This window comes from Ranitomeya variabilis, chromosome 1 (assembly GCF_051348905.1).
Source record: "Ranitomeya variabilis isolate aRanVar5 chromosome 1, aRanVar5.hap1, whole genome shotgun sequence".
Taxonomy (NCBI): Eukaryota; Metazoa; Chordata; class Amphibia; order Anura; family Dendrobatidae; genus Ranitomeya; species Ranitomeya variabilis.
In genome coordinates this window covers 1111723183-1111737094 of record NC_135232.1, presented here as the reverse complement: position 1 = coordinate 1111737094, position 13912 = coordinate 1111723183, and the positions used below count along the sequence as shown (strand labels likewise).

Sequence of the window (13912 nt, the reverse complement as noted above, 5' to 3'; positions counted from 1 at the left end):
TTTTATGCGCAATTTTTCACATTTACAGCAAAACCCACTTTTCAAAGGACCAAGTCACTTCTGAAGTCACTTTAAGGGGCTTACATAACAGAAACCACCCATAAATTACCCCATTTTGCAAACTACACCCCTCAAGCTGTTCAAAACTCATTTTTAAAAACTGTTAACCCTTTAGGTGTTCCACAGGAATTTTAGCAGAATGAAGGCGAAATTTCAAAATTTCATTTTTTTTCCAGATATTACATTGTAATCCAATTTTACCTGCAACCTAGCAAGGGTTAACGGCAAACCCAAACTTGGTTACCCTAATTCTGCAGTTTATAGAAACACCCCACATGTACTCGTAAACTAAAGTATGGGCACACAGCACAGCTCAACACGGAAGGAGCGCTATGTGGTTTTTGGGTGGCGGATTCACTGGAAGAAATCTAGGGGGCCATGTCACATTTGAAGGCTGCCTGAGGTACCCCCACAGTGGAAACCCCAAAAAGTGACCCTATTTTGGAAACTACACCCCCAAGGAATCTTTTAGGGGGTATAGTGACCACTTTGACCCAACCAGTGTTTCACAGTAGTTGGAAACACTTGGTTGAGAAAATGGAAAAAGTGCATTTTTTACATGAAGGTGTCATTTTAGGCTCATTTAGGCTCAAGGTGGCTTTTCGGTCCAGATCGGTAGCAAGAATCCTTTTGGACGAATTCCTGTGGACCAGACCATTGAAGAGACAATCAACAAAGACACCCAGACACCAGGGGGCACAAAAGGCTTCAGCCTCAAAGTTGGAGCTGTTTCCAGGTTCTACCTGACATCAGAGTACCGCAGTATGTACTTGAGGCAGCTGAGGGCCCTGGTAGGCCAACAATATACTGACTTCAGCCATTCAGACCTACAGGTGTCTAGGATTAGAAGAGATGAAGCCGATGTCCAATCTTTCGTTCAACTGCTGGAGACAGGTTGGGTGAACCCCTTCAACAAAGAGCATAATGGTGAACTTATCAGTTTGTCAACAGCGACTGTAGCACCACCAGATGTAGCCAAAGACCTTCAAGGGGCATACAGTATAGGAGAGGATGCATATCAAACATTCAAGGATGAGCGTTTGGGTACCGATAAGCCAACTACATTGTTTCATGACAAGATGACGAAGAACAAACTTAAAACGTTCTCTAACATCCAAATGAAGACACGCAGACAAGGTCTTGGCAAGGAGGTAATTTTGAAGGCTGACAGAAACCTATTTGGCCAGATGATACTTGTAGCTGAGAACAGAAAGCTACAAATGAGTGATGTCTTGACTCATCCCCTGGGTCCATTGCCATGGGCACTTGCCAATGGTGATGGGTCTATCCGCAAGACCAACAAGGCTGCCCTCGCAAGGGAGTTGGAGAGGAATGCTCGTCCTGCAGAAGTGATCCCCGAGCCCTCTGCAACCATCATTGATGGGATGAGCCTGGTTCAGAAACTGAAGGGAAACAATGCAACATTTGGCCAGCTAGCAGGCACAGCAATGAGTCGCGCTATCCATGAGGGTGCTAAGAGCAAGCGCATTGATATTGTCTTTGACGTCTACAAGGAGACATCCATCAAAGATACAGAAAGAGTCAACAGATATGAAGGCACAGGGATCCATTTCAAGAACATTCAACATGGGCACAACATCCAGCAGTGGAAAAAGCTTCTAAGTAGTTCCTCCAACAAGGCAAGTCTCATAAAGTTTCTGGTAGAAGAATGGAAGGCGAAACACCACAGGGAGAAGCTTGAGGAGAAGGAGCTGTATGTCACATGTGAGCAGCTCTGCTTTAAGATCACCAAAGAACAGTGGGAAGAGGCTGCTGACCTTAAGTCAAATCAAGAAGAAGCAGACACACGCCTCCTTCTCCATGCTCTTCATGCAGCAGAATCTGGTTACAAGTCGGTCATCATCACTTCGGAGGATACTGATGTCATGGTCCTGTGTCTGGGCATGTGCCACAAAATCCCATCCCACCTGTTCCAGAAATGCGGTACACAGAACCGGACAAGATTCCTGGATATCACCACTCTGAGCCGAACATTGGGAGGCAGCGTATGTGATTCATTGATTGGTATGCATGCATTTACAGGCTGTGACACCGTCAGTGCATTCGCTGGCCGTGGGAAGATGACGACACTCAAGCAGTTGAAGATGAACAAGACATACCAGGATGCCTTTCAGGAAGTTGGTCGTTCATGGGAAGTGTCTACCGAACTTTTTGAGAAGTTACAGGAAATCACCTGCCACATGTACCTGCCAACTACCCAAACAACTGAGGTAAACAGGCTCCGTTATCAGCTGTTCTGTGCCAGACGTGGAGTGGTAGAGTCAAGTCAACTCCCTCCTTGCCAGGACTGCCTTTTCATGCATGCACTGCGTGCAAACTACCAGGCTGCGATCTGGAGGAGAAGTCTGCAGAGCCAGCCATGGGTTGCAAACCCAACAGACTGCGGTTGGATGATAGATAACGACGGAAAGCTTGTTGTCAAGTGGATGCAAGGGGCACCAGCACCAGAAGCTATTATACAGCTACTGTCCTGCAAGTGTGTGCGGTCATGTGAACTTCCTCAGTGTAGTTGCCTCAGCAATGGCCTGAAGTGCACAGACATGTGCAGATTACAGACATGCCAGAACAAGGGTACTGAAGACGAGCCAGTAGAACAACAGTCAGATTCAGAGTCCGATGTTGAAGATATTATGGAGTAACATATATATATATATATATATATATATATATATATATATATATATATATATATATATATATATATATATATATATATATATATATATATATATATATATATATATATATATGCACATGACATGTTCAGTGTGTATTTACATAACTTGGATTAAATTTTGTTACAAATACTACATCTAGTCACTCCGGGTGGTACCGATATCGTCATATTTGGTTCTTGGCTCATGCTAAAATTCCTGTGGAACACCTAAAGGGTTAACAGTTTTTAAAAATGAGTTTTGAACAGCTTGAGGGGTGTAGTTTGCAAAATGGGGTAATTTATGGGTGGTTTCTGTTATGTAAGCCCCTTAAAGTGACTTCAGAAGTGACTTGGTCCTTTGAAAAGTGGGTTTTGCTGTAAATGTGAAAAATTGCGCATAAAACTATAAGCCCTATTACGTCGTAAAACAATAAGGTTTCATTTTCAAAATGATGCCAATATGAAGTAAACATGTGGGGAGTGTAAATTAATAACTATTATGGGGGGTATCAGTATTTTTGTAAAAAGCAGAGAATTTCAAAGTTAAAAAATTGCCGATTTTTCCAAAATTTCCGAATATTTAGCATTTTTTTATATAGAAAGGTAAAATATATTGACTCCCATTTAGCACTGACGTGAAGTACAATATGTCACGAGAAAACAATCTCAGAATGGCTTGGATAGGTGAAAGCGTTCCAAAGTTATTAGCCCATGAAGTGGCACAGGTCAGATTGGCTTAGGCACTTGGGTACAAATAGGCCTAGGGCTGAAGGGGTTAATAAGCTACGTATATGTAAGGGCTATCATATCAAAAAATAAACTACAGACATGCATCTACCTAAAAATACCAAAGAGAATTAGTCACTCCGCTTGGTACCGATATCGTCAAATTTGGTTCTTGGCTCATGGACTAATCTGACAGACGGAACATTCAGTGTCTCCCTCTCCCACACCACCTCCTCACTCCGCCCCTTGTCTGTCGGTGTTCCCCAAGGCTCTGTTCTAGGACCCCTACTCTTCTCCATCTACACCTTCGGCCTGGGACAGCTCATAGAATACCACGGTTTGCAGTATCATCTCTACGCTGATGACACGCAGATCTATCTATCTCACGTCCTTACTGACCAAAATCCCACAATGTCTATTTCAGCTTTCTTTTCTGCTCGATTTCTAAAACTGAACGTGGACAAAACAGAATTAATCTTTCCTCCATCTCACTCTGCCCCTCCACCAAACCTATCCATCAATGTCAATGGCTGCTCACTTTCCCCAGTCCCACACACCCGGTGCCTCGGGGTGATCCTCAACTCTGCCCTTTCTTTCAAGCCACACATCCAAGCTCTTGCCTCCTCCTGCCGACTCAAACTCAAAAACATTTCCCGGATCCGCGCATTCCTTGACCACAAAACCACAAGTACATGCCCTCATCATCTCCCGCCTCGAATACTGCAACCTCCTACTCTCTGGCCTCCCCTCTAGCACTCTGGCACCACTCCAATCCATCCTACACTCTGCTGCCCGACTAATCCACCCGTCTCCCTGCTATTCCCCGGCCTCTCCCCTATGCCAAGCCCTTCACTGGCTTCCTATCGTCCAGAGACTCCAGTTCAAAACCCTCACCATGACATACAAAGCCATCCACAACCTGTCTCCTCCATACATCTGTGACATGGTCTCCCGGGAATTACCTACACGCCACCTCCGATCCTCACAAGATCTCCTTCTCTACTCCCCTCTCATCTCTTCTTCCCACAACCGCATCCAAGACTTCTCCTGTGCTTCCCCCATACTCTGGAACTCTCTACCCCAACACATCAGACTCTCGCCTACCATAGAAACCTTCAAAAAGAACCTGAAGACTCACCTCTTCCGACAAGTCTACAGCCTGCAGTGATCCTCAACCTACTGAACCGCCACACAACCAGCTCTACCCTCTCCTAGTGTATCCTCACCCATCCCCTGCAGACTGTGAGCCCTCGCGGGCAGGATACTCCCTCCTTCTGTACCTGTTAGTGCCTCGTTTTTTTTGCTCATGTTTATTGTACTTGTCTATATTTGCCCCGTATTCACATGTAGAGCGCCATGGAATAAATGGCGCTATAAAAATGTATAATAATAATATTGCAGAATGATATGACGGCAGCGTCATATTTTACGGTGATGTCTGTCACAATGAAGCTTTATTGCACGGAGCTGTGATGGCACGGCGGCAATGTACAGTAATACATGGTGATGCCATGGCGGTGCTGTGCTGCATGGTGAGGTCGTGGTGAAGCATTATGTGGCGATGTGATGTATGAGGTGTGTGACGTCACGGCGGCGATGTGATGTAGTATGAGGTGTGTGACGTCACGGCGGCGATGTGATGTAGTATGAGGTGTGTGACGTCACGGCGGCGATGTAGTATGAGGTGTGTGACGTCACGGCGGTGACTGACTCCTCACGGTTACACGTTTGGCCCCCGACAGACAAGGACACGCTCTGCTATAACCCCTGTGACTGCAGTGAGGAGGATTCGCTGTTATTAATAACGGACGGAACCGCGCTCCTCCTCCACCGCCTTTATCCTCCCTCCCTCCTGACGTCACACTATAAACGTTAAATTTGAAATGTCCGGTTGCGCCGCCGCTGCCTCCTCCCCCCCGCACTCCTGCAGCCAATCACAGGCCGGAGATTTTCCCGCGGGCTGCTGCGAAGAGAGGGCGTGTCCTGGGCCCCTCTCTAGTGGGCGTGTCCCTGTGGCTGCGGGGGAGTGGCCTGCCGTCGCCGTGTGCTGTCTGTCTGTCTCCATTGATTGCCAGCCAGGAGCAGCTCTCACCTCCGCCGTCGCTGAAGGATGCCACAGACAGGTGAGCGCCGGCCGTGTGTGCGCCCCCGTGTGTCCCTCCCCGCCCGCCGTACGTGCGTGTTTGTGCGCCCGGGCCTGACCGCCAGCAGCCGCTCCAGGGTCCCTGTGCTGGGCGGGAGGTGGGCGGCTGGGCCTGAAACTTGGCGGGATCGCCTCTGCTCCGTGTGCGGTGCGGGCCTCCATTATCCGCCTGTCAGCGGCGGCCCCTGTGCACACCACACGGCTTCTGTACACTAGCGATCGGCTACAACCTGTTGGAAAACTACAGCTCCCAGCATGCCCCCCTCAGGCCCCGGGGACAGGTGTGCAGATCCTAGTATGGGCCCTATTTCCCAGGGGCCCCTGCTGTATTATCTCCTCCTCAGCTGATACATTGTAACAGAGCCGCTGCGGGGGCCATTGATGCCATGTTGGGGGCAAAGTGACCAGATAGCACTGCTTCTGCCCTGTCTCTTTTTTTGCCCCCTTTTGCCTTATTGGAGAAATATTATACTTTATAAGGCGATAAATGTTATTGTAAAAAATGGGGATGATACGAACTTGTCTACTTTTATTTATTTATTTTTTAAGAATATTTTTTTATATTTGTTGTTCCTTTCTGGGAGTTAAACCCACGATGACTTTAGCACTTGTATGATAGAGCGCCGGACTGTAATATTGCCGGTTATTGTGGGATTCCCGCCCTATGATGTCCAATCGCAGGCCCCAGGGATACCAACATGGCAGACGACACTCGTCATGTGATGGGGGTACCAACATGGCAGACGACACTCATCATGTGATGGGGGTACCAACACGGCAGACGACACATCATGTGATGGGCTACATGGCAGACGACACTCATGATGTGATGGGGTACATCGCAGACGACACTCATGTGATGGGGGTACCAACATGGCAGACGACACTCATCATGTGATTGGGGTACCAACGTGGCAGACGACACTCGTCATGTGATGGGGGTACCAACATGGCAGACGACACTCGTCATGTGATGGGGGTACCAACATGGCAGACGACACTCGTCATGTGATGGGGGTACCAACACGGCAGACGACACTCGTCATGTGATGGGGGTACCAACACGGCAGACGACACATCATGTGATGGGGGTACCAACATGGCAGACGACACATCATGTGATGGGGGTACCAACATGGCAGACGACACATCATGTGATGGGGGTACCAACATGGCAGACGACACTCGTCATGTGATGGGGGGTACACACATGGCAGACGACACTCATCATGTGATGGGGGGTACACACATGGCAGACGACACTCATCATGTGATGGGGGGTACACACATGGCAGACGACACTCATCATGTGATGGGGGGTACACACATGGCAGACGACACTCATCATGTGATGGGGGTTACACACATGGCAGACGACACTCATCATGTGATGGGGGGTACACACATGGCAGACGACACTCATCATGTGATGGGGGTTACACACATGGCAGACGACACTCATCATGTGATGGGGGTTACACACATGGCAGACGACACTCATCATGTGATGGGGGTACACACATGGCAGACGACACTCATCATGTGATGGGGGGTACACACATGGCAGACGACACTCATCATGTGATGGGGGGTACACACATGGCAGACGACACTCATCATGTGATGGGGGGTACACACATGGCAGACGACACTCATCATGTGATGGGGGGTACACACATGGCAGACGACACTCATCATGTGATGGGGGTTACACACATGGCAGACGACACTCATCATGTGATGGGGGTTACACACATGGCAGACGACACTCATCATGTGATGGGGGGTACACACATGGCAGACGACACTCATCATGTGATGGGGGGTACACACATGGCAGACGACACTCATCATGTGGTGGGGGGTACACACATGGCAGACGACACTCATCATGTGGTGGGGGGTACACACATGGCAGACGACACTCATCATGTGGTGGGGGGTACAGCAGCTGTTACTCTCTGGTCTGGAGAGTCACCGGCCAGTCCGAGCATTGCGTTCCCAACTCTACAGCCATCTTAGACTCAGGTGTTGGCTGTATAACACAGCCGGCACCTACCCTGTGTGTAGCTGGATCAGCTTCTGAGCCCGCACTGTATGCTAATGCATGGTATCATGGATGCAATAATGGCAATGAGCCCCGTTATTTGTGTCCCGTGTAACTTGCTAGACGCACTGAGTGCCTTCACCCCTATGTACCACTATTGGGGTACGGCAGATAGGCCATGGTTTTCTGCAGTCTATTAGTGACAGCGTCCTGTATGAGTTTCATCCACAGTGGGATGTGGCCGGTGCGTATAATATGCCATGGATTTGACCCTTTGCATTGCACCGATACCGCAACGCACCGCAGCTATTTTTGGAGCGTCCGATAATTCCTGTGCACACACCGCCGGGTTGTGGATTTTATGCTTTTATCTTCCTAATGCGCAGGATGAATGACGTCCATTCTACTTTTTTTTTTTTTTTTTTTTGTTTGCATATCAAAATGCTTTTTTCAACTGTAATAAAAGAAAAAAAAAGTGCTAATTAATACATAGCAAACCGCACAAATTATGCGGAAATGTGCACGGCTTTGTGTCTAATTTTCTGCATTTATAAAAAAAAAAAAAAGACGTGTCTTCCGTCATGAGCTACTCCCTCGGGCAGCTGGCAGAATACAGGGGCCCATTGACATGGCCTAGTGGGAAGGGCAGATGTTGGCGCAGTCTCATTAAAGCGGTTTTTACAAATCTGGATACAGTTCTTTTTAGTCTGAGGTCATGAATGGATTCTATGAGACCGGGAAATAGAAATGCAGGGGTTGTACTTCTTTTCCTACTGGATCTGCCACTGTTTTTGGCTCGCTGTGTGGCTGGGCCCGGCGCTGCCGCTGGATTAATCTCATTGATTTAGGACGTTGCCGGCCCATCTTCTTGGGATTGGTTAGCTATCATCCTAGTCTCGTTTGCATGGCTTATTGACCATCGTGTACGTTTCTGCCTCTCGTCTCTGACCGGTGTGGTAGTCACATTTCATTATGGGCGGCCATCTTTTCGTGGCGGCTCAGAGTTGAGGTTGCACTGGGATTGCTCTTGCATTGCCTCCATTGGGGCGTTAGCACCTTCCTTTTGTTTTGCAGATGTAGAAGCCATGACCAGATGCGGGGGTCCAGACCCCAACTTGACGGCCTGAAAGGCGTACATGAGGCTGTCAAGTTTAGGTCAGGAGACCCACGTCCGGGCCGCGCATCATACATGGAGAACATCTGAATGAGTCTTATAAAGGACTCAACACCAGGAGGACTGTAGGAGCCGGTAATAGCGGATGCAATAGTTGTGTATGAAGGAATTGCCAGTATAACAATTCCCTAGTCTCTTTTTTTTTTTTTTTTTTTTTTTCTTTTTCAATTGCTCCTTTTCCTGCCGTTCCACGCTATGCGATCATTGCTGGGTCTCCGTGCAATCTAATCTCGTCCGGTCAATGTGCCAGCAGCAGCTGCGTCATGGGTTGTATGGGGGCTGTGACGTGCGCTGGCTCACCACAGATGCCCCCTTGGTGCCTGTAGAGGAGGCCGTATCACCCGGATTTCAGCTCTGCAGCCAGCGGTGAAAGGATCTGTGTGTAATAACAGCAGAGGAATGCTAATATAAAGCGCTGCTCCTCGCAGGGTGTAATCTCGCTGAATGAGAGTCGCTTCAGGGCCTGTTTTCCTCGACGTCTTTTTTTTCAAACAATACAATGCCGGAGAAAGGTCTGTTGCAGAATCGCCCCCCATGTTTGCACTTCTTGTGTACTAGATGGATGCCTTTGCTGCAGGGGAGTCATCATGCACTCTCGGGGGTCTTTACAGCAATGCTAAACTGCATTTTTGCAGCCCCCCATTGAGGAGCTTCTGGCCTCCATGAGACTGCTCGGGAGCAGCTGCCCTGCCGGGCGCCTGGAATAGGGTGAAAGTTGAGCAGGGATTAGTCATGGTGGGTACCGGGTCGTCCTGTACCCTGCCTATATCAGGGGAGAGAACAATATACCCAAATCTTTTTACTCTGGAGAGATGGCTGACGGGGCCCCATATTATGAGGGTTCATTGGCTTTCAGCAATGCAGATTACAAGTGTGTGCGGCATGGTCGGAAGTCAGGAGAACGGGCCTAATCCGATTTCCTGTGACTCAGTCGTAGTCATTCATCCGTACATTCCTGGAAATGGGGTCGCTGGGATTTGGCATTGCTTGGTGAGGGGGGTTTAGTGTTTCGGTATGTGTATTTTATTGTGGTATTTTTTTGTTTACCATGGCCGGAGCTTTGTGGGGGAACCAGGTCATCAATATCGGATCGGTGGGGGACCGGCAATCTATATCTCCACTGATCAGATGCAACAGCTGAACACTGCAGCTCCATACACCGTGTAGTGGCCGTTCTTGGGTACTGCGGCTCAGGTCACATTCACTTTAGTAGGAGCTGAGCTGCAGAACTCAAGAACGGCCGTGTCAGCCGCAGCTGGCAGCTGACCATCTAGTGTGTCCTAACTTTGCTACAGCATCAGATTGGGAAAAGATTGGGCTGAATTTCAACATGCACACTCGCCTCAACCGAGCATGCATGTGTATGGGGGGAGGCTGAGCAGACACGGTGGTGGCTGACGGCAAACTAAAGCATGTGTAAATTACGGTATGTTTTATGCCTTTTTAAGTCACCTATCTCTTTGGTAAAGACGGCTTTTTCATGTTTTGCATGACTTAATACCTTGAAATCAAGACTTGCATTATTTTGGTTTTATGTCCGGCCCGTTTTTTTTGCTAATTTTATTTATTATATTTTTTTCTACTAGTCCGTTACATCTAAAATGAAAAAAAAAAAAAAAAAAAAAAAAAAAGTAAGCAACTTTGCATTACGTGTCGATTAAAAAAAAAAAAAAAAAAATTCCTTGTTTTGTTTCCACAGCTCATACGCAGACCTGTGTGTCTCCATGGTAGCAGATGACAAAAGTTTTGCAGCTGCGGTTTTGCTTCCCTCCATATCTCTTTTGCTTTGTGCAAAAAAAAAAAAAAGCCAAGTAGGAGATAGAAGGGAATGACTGAGGCACGAGATGACGCAGCGTTTGTGGTCTGTCGCCATGGGGACACATTAATCAGTATAGGAGCTGTGAGCATAAACGGTTAGAAATTGATTTAAAAGTGCGCAATATATTTTTATTTTTTTCTAGTAACCGCCGGAATTAATGAATGCACTTTGTGTTGTGACTCGCATTGCTCGATATTTGGGGTCTTCACTTAGGGTCTCACTACATTGTTGATGCGTGGCCCATGATGGAGGAGAGGACTCCTTTTCATACATGTCGTGGTGATGAGCCGGAAATATTAGTGCCATGTCCAGCTCTCATCTCTTGAAATCAGTTTTTTTAGTCAAACCCTTTTTAACTTTTCAATAGGAATTATTAAAAAAATTTGTGATGGCACCCTCTGCTGTTCTTTAGATTCTTTCTCGGAGTGTCCATCTCACGTGTCCATTGCAGATGTTCGCACATGCTCAGTAGCTGACCCTGGATCCTGTACGTAAGCCGCCAAGTGATTCCTATTGTACGAGCCACCTCGCAATAAAAGCAGCACAGTCTGAAAAGAACAGCAGTGGGCCGCCGTAAATAAATAAATATATATATATATATATATATATATATATATATATATATATATATATATATATATATATTGCATCATGAAATATTTTATCATGAGTTTTGTTAGGCCTAGACAGTGGTAAGTAAAAGTTTGGGCACCCCTGGTCAAAATTAGTAAAACAAGTTGAAGGTGACATGACCTCTAAAAGGCCTAAAGTTACAGATGACACATTTTTTGCCTAAAATACAAAGGAAAATTCTCATATCTTGTCATTTCTTACATTGTAAAAATTGCAAAAAAGAAAATAGCCCGATGCAAAGGTTTGGGCACTCTGTATGGTTAGTACCTAGTAGCACCCCCTTTTGAAAGTATCACAGTTTGTAAATGCTTTTTGTAGCCAGTCTTTCAGTTCTTGTTTGAGGGATTTTCATTCATTCTTCCTTAGAAAATTCTTCCAGTTCTGTTAGATTCCTGGGTCGTCTTGCATCCTCTTGTTACTTTGAGGTTTAGCCACAGATAATCAATGATGTTCAGATCAGCGGACTGTGAGGGACATAGTAAAACCTTCAGCTTGCGCCTTTTGAGGTTGTCTATTGTGGATTTTGCCATGTGTTTAGGGTCTTTATCCATTTGTAGAAGCCATCCTCTTTTCAACTTGAGCCTTTTTACAGATGGTGTTATGTTTTGCATCAAAAATGTGTTGAAGTTTCATTGCATCCATTCTTTCCTCTACCTGTGAAATGTTCCCTGTGCCATTGGCTGCAACACAACCCCAAAGCATGATTGATCCACCACCATGCTTAGTGGTTGGCGAGATGTTCTTTTCCAGAAATTCTGTGCCCTTTTTTCTCCACATTTACCTTTGATCATTGTGGCCAAAGATTTCTATTTTGCCCTCATTGGTCCTCAAGACTTTCTTCCAAAATGCATCAGGCTTGTTCAGATGTTCTTTTGCATACTTCTAGCACTGAATTTTATGGTGAGGGCGCAGGAGAGGTTTTCTTCTGATGACTCCCATGAAGGCCATATTTCTACGTGTGTCTCTGAAAAGTAGAACAATGTACCACAACTCCAGAGTCTGCTAAATCTTTCTGAAGGTCTTTTGCAGTCAAGTGGAGGTTCTGATTTGCCTCTCTAGCAATCCTACGAGCAGATCTCTTTTAAATTTTGCTTGGTTTTCCAGACCTTATCTTGACCTCCACTGTTCCTGTTAGCTGCCATTTCTTAATTACATTTCGAACTGAGGAAAGGACAACTTAAAATTTATCTGAGCACACATCTCTCAAGGGTAGCCAAACTTTTATGTTGGCCCATTTTCCTTTTTGTAATTTTTAAAATGTAAAATATGACAATATATTTTTTGCCTAAAATACAAAGGAAATGTGTCATCTTTAACTTTAGGCCGTTTAGAGATCATTTTGTCTTCATCTTGTTTAACTGTTCACAATAACTGTAATTTTGACCAGGGGTGCCCAAACTTTTACATGCCACTGTATTAATGTTGGTGATTGTGACTATTATTCACTGTTGCATCTGGTTTTTTTGGGGGGGAGATTTGTCATTGCATGTGGTTCGCTTCACTTTTTCCTTATAGTTGATCATGGGGTGTCCATCCCGCTGTAGGGGTCCCTGGCGAACAGCTGACTTGTGTAGAGGAACCAGCAGCAATTGATCAGCCATCTTACTTTATTTCACCTGTAGGGACAATGTTTTACCCATTGCTCATTAAAATATTCACCGCTTTGAAAAAATAAAGAGAACACTAAAATCCCACATCCTAGATGTCACTGAATGAAATATTCCAGTTGTAAATCTTTATTCATTACATAGTTTGATGCCTAGAGAACAATTAAACATAAAAATGACCATTGTGTATTAAAATTAATATCCCATGGAGGTTCTGGATTTGGAATGATAGTCAAAATCAAAGTGGAAAATCAAATTACAGGCTGATCCAACATCAATTGAAATGCCTCTAAATAAGGAAATGATGCTCAGTAGTGTGTGTGGCCTCCACGTGCCTGTATGACCTTCATACAATGCCTGGGCATGCTCCTGATGAGCCGGTGGATGTTCTCCTGAGTGATGTCCTCCCAGATCTGGATTAAAGCAGCAGTCAACTCCTGAACAGTCCGTGGTTTAACGTGGTGTTGGTGGATGGAATGAGACGTGTCCCAGATGTGCTCTATCGGATTCAGGTCTGGGGAACGGGTGGGCCAGTCCATAGCATCAATGCCTTCATCATGCAGGAACTGCTGACACACATCAGCCACATGAGGCCTAGCATTGTCATTCATCAGAAGGAACCCAATGCACCTGTATCTGGTCTCACAATAGGTCTAAGGATCTCATCCTGGTACCTAATGGCGTTCAGGGTACCTCTGGCGAGCACATGGACTGTGGCCCTCCAAGGAAATGCCTCCCCACATCATTGCTGACCCACTGTCAAACCGGCCATGACTGAGGATGTTTCATGCAGCAGAACGTTCTCCACGTAGTCTACAGGCTGTCACGTGCTCAGTGTCAACCTTCTCTCATCCGCGAAGAGCGTAGAGCGTCAATGCCGAATCTGCCAATTTTGGTTTTCTCTGGCAAATGACAATCACTCTGCACGGTGTTGGGCTGTAAGCGCAACACCCACTTGTGGACGTCAGTCCCTCATACCACCCTCATGGAGTCAGTTTCTGACGGTTTGAGCAGACACATGGATGT

General features: G+C 46.4%; 1 protein-coding gene across 2 annotated transcripts in view; it reads left to right on the top strand.

The window, feature by feature from the left end:
• Positions 1 to 5361: 5361 nt before the first annotated feature.
• NSD2 (nuclear receptor binding SET domain protein 2) overlaps positions 5362 to 13912 on the top strand; it is a 113376-nt gene continuing 104825 nt past the window's right edge. The window contains exon 1 of one of the 2 annotated variants that reach the window (XM_077280189.1): positions 5362 to 5586. The gene's annotated coding sequence lies outside the window, so the exon portion shown is untranslated. The remainder of the gene's footprint in view (positions 5587 to 13912) is intronic. The other variant, XM_077280188.1, reaches the window with a different exon arrangement.